The 11,281-nt window shown below is 37.0% G+C and overlaps 1 non-coding gene across 1 annotated transcript; it reads right to left on the bottom strand.

The window, feature by feature from the left end:
• Positions 1-10,872: 10,872 nt before the first annotated feature.
• LOC118661188 lies at positions 10,873-10,979 on the bottom strand. The gene has a single exon (XR_004969189.1). It is a non-coding gene; the product is annotated as a U6 spliceosomal RNA (small nuclear RNA).
• Positions 10,980-11,281: the final 302 nt, after the last annotated feature.

Here is an 11,281-nt window from a genome sequence, read left to right as displayed (position 1 = left end):
GATAGATCTTAATTCTTTATGCTGTTTGATAGAAATATTTCCCCCTCTTTAAAAATTCTTTAGTAGTGCTAATTTTTATAGTGTAATCACTTAATTGTTTCAAAGCTAATAGAAAGCTAAAATTCCCTGAGAGGTGATAAACACTTTAATTTTTTGTCAGTTCTTCCATAATTAGATTTCATATTTAAATCTTTAATCAACCAAAGTTAAGTTTGGTGAGTATTTTATTTTTAATAACTTTTTATATTATAAAATCAATAACTTTATTATAAAAAATAAGAAAATGAAGAGTAGAAAACCACTACATTATTAACCAATGTTACCTCAATAAATTTAATTTAAAAATACCTGATGAAGAATATATATAATTTCACCATCCATACATAGCCACTGTTGACATTTTGATGAATACCCTCCAAATTATTTTTCCTATGTATTTATTTTAAAAAATACAACTGTGCACATGCTACACAAACTCCTTAATAACCTGTCTTAATATATTAATGACATATTTCAGTGGCATTAAATATTCTTTTAAAATATTATTTAAAATAACTATAGAGTATTCTGTTTATAGATGTACCATAATTACCTTAATTCCCTAATTTTTAATTAACTTCAATGGATTTAAGATATCACTATTATGAATGATGCTATGAACATACTTAAGCTTAAATCTTGGTTCACATTTTCAATCACTTACTTTGTTTAAATTTCTTAAAGTAGAATTGCTGAAGCAAAGGTTATAAATATATATGAATATATATATTTTTTTGCCTTCTTACATGTACTGCTAAATTAAGTAAATGCATATCATTTTATGTTCTCATCAACAGTGAATGGATAGTGCTCTCCCCTCCCACCCTACCCTCTCCCCATATTAACATTAGCTATTAACATTTTTACAATTTGATCTTCAATTGATAAGCCAAAATGGTATACGTATATTTTATTTTACTTTTTTTTTACCAGTGTGTTAAAGTTGAATTTACCACTCCCCATTTTATTTAATATTTTCTTTTTTATAAATTACCTATTAATGATGTTTTATGTCATATACTAGTTCATATATTTTTAATCTATTTTAAATTTGAGGTGCTCATTTTGATTTTTAAAAATGATTTCAAACATACAGTATAATGAATATTTATGAATACCACCCTGTTACTCAGATCCATCAAATCCTAAAATGTTGCCATATATGCTTCCTATTTTTGTTAAGAAATAGAATACCCGTATACCTGTGTACCTCTTTCCAATCTAAGCTCATTTTTTTACCTCAGAGCCAACCCCATCCTGAGTTTGGTGCCTATATTTTTCATCTATGTATATGTTTGCATCATATGTATATAGCTATAAAATATACAATTGTAATTTGTGTATGTACACATATTTATCAGCAACTTGTTTTTTTCACTCAGCCTTATGTTTTTAAGATTTATCTCTATTGATAAAACTGTTATAAATGATCCTTTAGTGCAGAGGTTCTCAACCTGTGGGTCCAACGACCCTTTCACAGGGGTCACCTAAGACCATCGGAAAACACATATATAATTACATATTGTTTTTGTGATTAATCACTATGCTTTAATTATCTTCAATTTGTAACAATGAAAATACATCCTGCATATCAGATATTTACATGACGAGTCATAACAGTAGCAACATTACTGTTATGAAGTAGCAATGAAAATAATGTTATGGTTGGGGGTCACCACGACATGAGAAACTGTATTAAAGGGTCGTGGCATTAGGAAGGTTGAGAACCACTGCTTTAGTGTGAATATATCTCAGTTTGTTCATCCTATTGATGATCATTTGTGTGGTTTACTTTTTTTGTTTGTTTGTTTGTTTTTCTGCTATTGCAAACAATGCTGCAATGGACTTCCATTGTCCATAAGTGGAAGCTTCTAGAGTTTACATCTAGAAGTGAAATTGCTGGTTTGTAACGTGTGTCTTTTCAGCGTTACTAAATGTTGACAACTTATTCTTTAACATGGTTACACCAGTGAACACATCATCATGAAAATGTGAATGTTTCTCTAATTCTTGATAGTGTTGGATTATTTCATTTCCTCCTGTTTAATGAATGAAAATGGTATAACATTGCCTTATTTTTCATCTCTCTAAGTACTGGTGAGGCTGAACATCTTTTTATATGTCACTAATCATTCAAAGTTCCTCTGCTATGAATTGCTTGTCTCTTACCTTTTGCCCATCATCTTTCTATTATTTCATTAGTGTTTTTCTTACTAATTTTAATTCTCTGTGGTTACATGTGTTGCAAATACCCTCGCCCAGTCTGTTTCCTTTTTGTCTTTTCACAATGCCTGTGGTGTTTTTTATTGAACAGAGTTTTAAATTTTCATGTAGTCAGATTCATCAGTCTTTTCCGCCAAGAACAATCCTGTAGAGAAGGCAAAACTTTACCTTTACCCGCTTAGGGCTTTTTTTGGCTGGGCCTGAGCATTATACTGACATAAGACAGACTAACAGGAAAAAAGCATACAAATTGGTATGTTATACATGATACAGGAGCCATCTTAAGGAAATGAAGACCCAAAGAAAGGGTGAAACTTACATGCTTTTATACTGGGTGGAACAAAAGAGGAAATTGTGGAAGAGTAACAAAACTATGTAGGGAGGATAAAGGAAGATAAGAATGATTTAAACAAGGTCTGTCTGTACAGAATTCTCTCAGCTTTTATTCTTCATGGAAGAATGTTTCTTTTCCCCTGGTACTGAGAGGGCATCTTTCATAGGGGAATTAATTTTTATCTCATGTTTTTGGAAGAAAAGGGGAAATTAGAATACCTTTCTTGAATCTCCTTTTTTTTCAAGTGCTCTTTAGCTCAAAGTAATCCTTATGCCAGAGTGGCATATTTTGGGATAGTCTGTTATCCTTAAACCCTTTGAGTCTTCATTTCTTCAATTTTTCTTTTAAGTCTCACCCTGCCCCTCCCTCCAAATTAGCAATTCTTTTATAAAAGGTATTTGGTGATTGGTCATAATCTTTCAGCTTTCTTTGAATTTATCTTTATTGGTTACCACACTCTTGATACAGCTGCATTCTGTAAGCTCAATTTAAATGAATTTTCTGCCTATGTTTATTGGGCTTGGCAAAGATGAAGTAATGAGTAAGCTAGCAAATAGATGGTATTGATGCTGTTGTAATTAGCTAATTATTAATAGGAAAGGAGCAAAGGGAAGATCAGACATTATAGGCATGTTCCCTGCAAAACATTGGGGGAAGGGGACTGGACTGGGCAAAGGCAAGATAGATGCATGCCCAGTAAAGTTGGGATGACAAAGGGAAGGCATTTGGTTGTCAATCACACCTGGGAACAGAGATGGTTGGTCAGAATGGGTGTGCCACTCAAACCCAGGAAGATTTGGGATACTTAATCCCCGAAATAAAGGAGGTCTCTGTTAGGCTCTTGGTTTCTCTCCGCCCACTTGGCTCATGGCTTATGCTTGGCTTCCTGGCATTTGTCTGCATGCAATGGACTAGTGGACTGCAACTAGCCTGACGCTGAACTGGACCCAGCTCCAACATGGAAGGGAAACTCTGGACCCTGGCTTTGCTTCTAGCTTTACCGAAACCCCAGCTACACTCCTTCTATGACTGGACTAAGGGAAATGGAATTTTGAAAACCCAGGAATTTAATTCCACACAAATAAAAATCACTCATTCTCCTGTGCAAGTCTCAGAAAATTCCTTTTCTCTTGGGATCTCATAAGAGGTCCACCCCAGCAGCACCCAGTGGAGAAGAGGACCCTCCACTTCGTCTGGTAACAGTGTGCACAAGACATTCTGCTCTCATGCCCTGGGTAGTCATTGCTAGTTGACTGCATTAATTTCTTTGTTTATGTACCCATATAGTCACTTATCCAACAACTATTTTTGGAAACTCTCCTATATGCCTGAGCCAGTTTTTTTTTTAATTCTCACTTGAGTATGTTTTTATTGATATTTTTAGAGTGAGAGGAAGGAAGGAAAGAGGAGGGGGGAAGAGAGAGAGAGAGAGAGAGAGAGAGAGAGAAAGAGATCAATTAATTGCCTCCTGTATGCACCCCAACTGGAATCAAACTGGCAACCTAGCTAAGTGTCCTGACCAGGAGTTGAACCCACAACCTTTTGGAATAAGGGATGACACTCCAATCAACTAAGCCACCTGGTCAGGCTCAAACCAGTTTTATTGGAATTGGCACTTCTCCACATTTGTCACCCTAAGATGTGTGTGTGTGTGTGTGTGTGTGTGTTGTTTTTCACAGATTTGTGGATGAGTATGATACTTACCTCCTAGAATGAATTGGGTATCATGTCTTATTTTTCCATTATTTGGAACTAATTACATAACATGAAAAAGTTTGTTTCTTGAATATGAGAAGTATTGTTCAGTAAATTTGTTTACATCATATTTGTTTGGGTAGATGAGGTGTTTCTTTAATAACTTCCACAATTTCCTTCTCCATCATTATGTTCACATTTTCTACATCTTGTTTTGCCAATTTTATACTTTATATTTTGTATTGTCCATTTGGCTAAATATCTTAAATAACTATAATTTGTGCATTGCAATCATTTATACTTTAAAATCCTTTATATCAATTGTTAAATCATCAGTCTTGTTTTTAATTTTGTTGATTTATACTTTCTTTTATTTATTGTATTTCCAAGGGGTTTAATCTATCTTATAATCTTCTCAGAGAATGAGCATTTAAACTTATTTATGTCCACTGATTTTCTTTTTTTCAGTTTATTTATTTCTGTCCTTCATCTTTATTATTTTCCCTTATTGTGGAGAGCGGCTATCGCATTCAGACAGGTCCAAGCCTCAGACTAATGAGAAGGCACAGTCCTCTTGTGACAAAGCCACATGCAAGTCCCAGCTTGGAGGGCAAAGCCCTCCCAGCACAATTATAGCCGAAGGATATAGTTCAGTGGTTCTCAACCTTGGCTGCACATTAGAATCACCTGGGAATCTTTTTAAAATCCTGATTTCTGGGCCTCATCCTTTGGAAATTCTGTTTCTTTGTTATGGGGTGGGGCCACAACATTAGTAACAAAGAAACAGAATTTCCGGAGGATGAGGCCCAGAAATCAGGATTTTAAAAAGATTCCCAGGTGATTCTAATGTGCAGCCAAGGTTGAGAACCACTGATATAGTTGTAAGCTTGAACCTATGGTCCGAACACTTGGTCCCACGTGGCTGTGGGCTTGATAGAGTTCAGATGCATGTAATTGAGTAGATTAGAACATTGTTAACATCTTGACCACACCCTTCCTGGCTATCAAATAAAGACTTGGCTTGTGGGCGCTGTTGCTGTCTCTCCATCAGAGAAGCAGTGTCCCACTGAGACCCAGCTTTCATTCTCTTGTCTGTCTTTTCTAAATCCTTCACCGCCCCCACTCAGGTTCACCCTTGGTTGTGCTGGTGCGGCACACCTTATGTTGATGCTCTTCTTTTTATGCGATTTTAAAGCAAATGCTTAGTTCACTTATTTCTCATTTCTAAAATGCATCTACATCTTTACTTTTGGGCCCTGATTTGTTCACACCACTCTCACTTTTGATAGGTGGTGCTTTCAATTTTATAATATTCCAAAGTTATTATCATGTTCTTAATTTCCTACTTAGCATTGCTGCTTAGGGGACTCTTGTTGGGGTTGTTAGAAGTTGTCACCCATTCTTTGTTGTTGTAACTGTTTATCCTATATAATAAAAGGATAATATGCAAATCAACCAAATGCTATGACACGAACTGATCACCAGGGGGCAGATGCTCAATGCAGGCATTGCCCCCTGGTGGTCAGTGTGCTCCCACAGGGGATGGCCACTCAGCCAGAAGCCAGGCTCATGGCTGGTGAGTGCAGTGGGGGTGGCAGGAGCCTCTCCCGCCTCTGCTGCAGGTGGGCGGTAAGGAACGAGGGGTCCCAGACTGTGAGAGCCCCGGACTGCAAGAGGGATGTCTGACTGCCAGCAGGCGGACATCCCTCAAGGGGTCCTGGACTGAGAGAGGGTGCAAGCTGGGCTGAGGGACCCCCCTGAGTGTACGAATTTTGTGCACCAGGCCTCTAGTTTTTATATAATTAAAAACTTTGAAATATATAAAAAGATTAGTATAAAAAACTCTTGTACACCCTTTACCCAGATTCACCATTTGTTTATGTTTTGTGTTTATAGTTTTCCCTGATTTTCATCCTTTCTCTATGTATGAATTCTTTCTGAACCACTGAGAATAAGTTGCAGATGTACATACCTACCTACCGACTAGACAGGGGTGGGCAAACTTTTTGACTCGAGGGCCACAATGGGTTCTTAAACTGGACCGGAGGGCTGGAACAAAAGCATGGATGGAGTGTTTGTGTGAACTATTATAAATTCAAAGTAAACATCATTACATTAAAGGGTATGATCTTTTTTTTTTTTTTTAGTTTTATTCATTTCAAATCCACAGCTGGACTAGTACCTACCTAAATGCTTTAATGTATATTTCCTAGACAGATAATTTCTGTTATAAAAATCAGAAAATTTAACAGTTATGAAAATCAGGAGATTTTATATTGATATAATATGATTATCTAGTTCCATAGTCCATATCTAAATAGTTAGTTATCCCAAAATTGTGTTATATACATATCCTATATAATAAAAGCCTAATATACAAATCGACCAAACAGTGGAACAACCAGTCGCTATGACGTGCACTGACCACCAGGGGGAAGATGCTCAATGCAGGAGCTTTCATCAGCCTGCAGGCCCCAGGCCAGCCAAGGAGGTTGCCAGCAGGGGCCCCCTGATTGCCCTACCAATTGCCCCACAGATTGGCCCTGATCACTAGCCAGGCCTAGGGACCTACCTGTGCACGAATTTTGTGCACTGGGCCTCTAGTATATATATAACTATATTATCCTAGATAATAAAAGCATAGTATGCAAATTGTCTCCTCAACCGGGAGTTCATCCAGGAATTCAACCAGGGGGCAGGGCCGGCCTGGGAAAGGGAGGGAGGCTCTGGCTGGTGGCAGTGGTGGCAGGAGGGTGGGGGAAGGGAGGAAGTACCCTGACAGCAGCTGGCAGCCGCTAGGGACCCTACCAGTGCACAAATTTCGTGCACTGGGCCTCTAGCACTATATATTTATATAAATAACTTTATATAATCTATGTTTAATTGTATAATTAATTTAAATGTAAAATTAATCTAAATTTATATTTATTTTTGACATATATTGTATATATAGTATATTTCACATATATATAGAGAGAGAGAGAGGGAGAAAGAGAGAGAGGAAGAGAGAAGGAGAAAGACTGGAAAAATTTGAGAATTCACAATAACAATGATGACAGTGGCAACAACTGAAATGGCTACTTGTTTGTTTATAGCAACCATCACCTATAGGGCACTTAATATATTAATATTTATTTTGTTTTCAACAAGTTTATATTTATTTTCATATTTGTATTGTCTTATTGTACACATATTACATATTCATAGTAGAAAAGAATACAAAGTAACAAAAATCACTAGAAATTTCAGGATATAGAGATAACCACTGTTAGTATTTAGGTATATATTTTCTAGACTTTTGCTTTCAATTAACAAAAATCTGGACTTTTTGTTAAGTTAAATGAAATCTGAGTACATTATAAATATGGCTTCCTATTGTTTGATGTGTGGTTTTAGCCTTCTTTGAAGTCTTAGTATTAGATTATTTTACATACTTTATAGCTGATATTTATAACAACAGTGGGGCCTTGACTTACGAGTGTCCCGACTAACGAGTTTTTCGAGATATGAGCCGTCTCTCGGCTGATTTTTTGCTTTGAGTTGCGAGCTAAAATTTGGGTTATGAGCCAGCTTCAGATACCCCACCGCTAGTTGGTGCAGCGAACGTCATAGTGAATGCCACAACATCCACTCGTTCACTTTAAGATTTGACATATGAGTAATTTGAGTTATGAGCTCCGTCACGGAATGAATTAAACTCATAAGTCAAGGCCCCACTGAACTTTGCAAAGTAGAGCTACATTTTTAAGTGAAGAATCCAAGATTCAGAGGCACAGTGAATTGCCTAGGTCACACAGCAGTAAGGGATAGAATTATAATTCAGACCCTGGACTGTCAGCTTGATAATGAGTTAACACTTCCCATTACCCTTGGTTATTATCTATCTATCTATCTATCTATCTATCTATCTATCTATCTATCTATCTTTATTCTATTTCTCTTTGCATTTCTTACTTTGGTAATCCATGTCCTCACTGTTGATTCTGTAGTTTTCATTATATTCAAGAGCCTCTTTGCATCCTCCCTTCATCTTTTTGGCCTCAAAATCTTTTTTATGTGATATCAATTTTACCAACTTTATCAATTTTGTTTCTTTTTGTTGTATGAGTTTCTACAGTTGAACTTGTTTATTTTTAACATTTCTGCATCTTTTTTGTTGTGGACATCTATTTTAAGCAACAAAGATATTTTTGGGTTTTATGGCTTTTAAAAAAAATGCTCCTGAGGATGAGAGAGAGAGAGAGAGAGAGAGAGAGAGAGAGAGAGAGAGAGAGAAATATTGAAACATTGATGTGAGAGAGACACATTGATAGGTTGCCTCCCTTACACTCCCTGACCAGGCATCAAACCTGAAACCTTTTGGTGTATGGGACGACGCTCCAACCAACTGAGCCACCTGGCCAGGGCGATCTTTAATCAATATGAGAATTTGTCCTTTGAGAAATGAATGGCCTAAAAATATGGACTCCACTGGGATGCAGATAGTGATATGAGATGATCAGCTACTGCCTGACCTTGGACTTCCTGCAAGTTACATAATTTCACCGCTTGCTCATCTGTAAGATTCTGTTAATAAGAATACCACCCTCATGGAGTTGTTGTGAAGATTAAATGAGATCAAGAACACTGAAAAATAGAAGCATATTAAACTATTATTTGTAAAATGTAATTGTCATTATTTACTATTATAGACATCATGCCTAGAAATATCATTCAAAGCAAGTTTCTGGGCAATAGTATATAAAGAAAGTCCCTTAAAATAAAGATCTATGCTTGAGATGGGGAAATCAGTTCCATACTTTTCTCAAACCGTGTCTCTGATTTCTCTCTGACAGAATGGGAATAACTTACATTAAAGTTGCTGGGAAGCGGTGGCCCCAACGCCCCTCAGGTTTCAGTTCAACTTGTCCGCTTCTACTTCGGAATTTCACAGCTTGACTTAAATTCAGCCATGTCCGGAATCACCACCTTGCTTTTCGTTTAATTAGCGAGGTGTTTAGATTGTACAAATAAGTTGTTTGCTCTCATGATGGATATTGAAGCTGCAGGCTTAGTCGGCTCTTCTCAGCAGGCGTAGAAAAACCTGAAATGAAGAAAAACAAATCAAGCAATGATGAATTTCTCTACTTCCTGGATCGGGTAACTTGCTCGTCCAATGAAAGCCATCTGGTGGGCAGCCAGACAGGAGGACTGACTCTCAGCCTGTGGGTCTCCATCCAGCATCCAGCAGCCCTCCAGCCCCTGCACAGCTGGAACCTCTGCTCAGTGAAAGCTGCTAGGAAGTGAAAGGGAATTCTTATTCACTTCTGCTCCTGAGGACCAACGAGGGACAGAGAGGAAAGCTAAAAAAAGTCTGAGGTTTAAATGAGAGCCCATATTTAACTTTCCAAAATGGTCTTGGAATTTTAGAATCCAGATAACCTTAAATCACAAAATGCTATGGTGCCAAACTGAAGAATAAAATAATCTATAATATTACCATCTGATGGACTCCAGAATGACATGATTTATTTTTAGTTGGTGGCTTCAGATGTCTGACGGCTTCTGTGGGATCACTCAGAGGGAGATATGGGTCCCCCACCTGATGCAATGGAGTGGTTTTCTTAAACTTCTTTGGTAAGCGCCATCATTTTTATCACTCGTTAAACATACCCTTCTAAGTCCCTCCCTGGAGATTCACATACAGTGGGTCTGGGATGGGACCTCAGATTTGAGTTCTTAACATCAGGAAAGCTTGGGAAATATTGGAGGAGAATGAGGGAATAGTCTGTTTTTAGAATCAGACAGCTTCAGGCTTAAATCCTGGGTTTTTCTCTACTGCTTATGTAATCTTGCACAAATTACTTCACCTTTCTTAGCTGAATCTGAAAAAAAGTGGAGATAAAAACCTCTACCTCACACTATTGAGAGGATTAAAAGGACTAAACCTCTTTATGGCATCCACTTTTCTGGGTGCTGCTAAGTCATTTCTACCTGGATTAATTTGAAGATTATCCATGAACTAATTTAGCACAGGTACACATTTTTAAACTTACCTTTTCCATTTGTTCAGCGTCTACAGTGTGCAAGAAGCTGGGATTCTAAGCATCTCCCTGATGGTATGGTGTGTCCCCATGGCCCATCCCAGGCTTCTGAAGGGACTGCCCAGATGTCTTGCTTCACGTAGCCTCCCCTAATTATTCAGGGTGCCTCCTGATGTTAGCAGTGCCAGGGTCTTAGTCCTCCCTTGTGCCAGAAATTCCAATTTTCTTGAATCCAATCATATCTATATGTTTTTTCTCTGCAGTGGAGGCAATTTTCTCCCAGCTTTATTGAGATATTATTGACATACAAACTATGTTAGTTTAAGTTGTACAGTATGATGTATATGCATGGATATGTTTCAAAAATGATTTCCACAATAAGGCTGATAACATCTTTATTCTTTCACAAAAAACATTTTTGTGTGTGTATGGTAATAACATTAAAGTCTACTCTCTTAAAAACCAAGCATATAATACAGTATTGCTAATTATAGTTACAATGCTGTACATTAGATCCACAGATCTCATTGATGGGATTTGTATCCTTTGACCAACATCTAAAAATATGGACACTTCACAAAGTTGCGTGTCATCCTTGTGCAGGGGCCATGCTAATCTTCTCTATATAGTTCCAATTTTTGTATATGTGCTGTCAAAGCAAGCACCATATATATATATATATATATTTCCTTCAACAGAAAATATACATTTACATTATTCCATTTGATTTTCACACAAAAATATTCTAGGTGATTTGCATTATGCAGTTTTCCCTTCCTGGGCAGAAAAGTGTTTGTACTTTTTTTTTTCTTCCATCCTAATAGCCAGAATGCAATGGATTTCTGAGCAATATATTTATACTTTCTTTCTATTTATCCTTGCTTCAAAAGGATTTAAGGCAACATTTTAAAGATTCAAATAATGTATGATGTATTAAAAAGATAATTTAGGTAGGGAAGAGAGAGTG

This window comes from Myotis myotis, unplaced genomic scaffold, assembly GCF_014108235.1.
Source record: "Myotis myotis isolate mMyoMyo1 unplaced genomic scaffold, mMyoMyo1.p scaffold_m19_p_1, whole genome shotgun sequence".
NCBI lineage: Eukaryota > Metazoa > Chordata > Mammalia > Chiroptera > Vespertilionidae > Myotis > Myotis myotis.
This window is presented reverse-complemented; position numbering and strand designations above follow the sequence as displayed.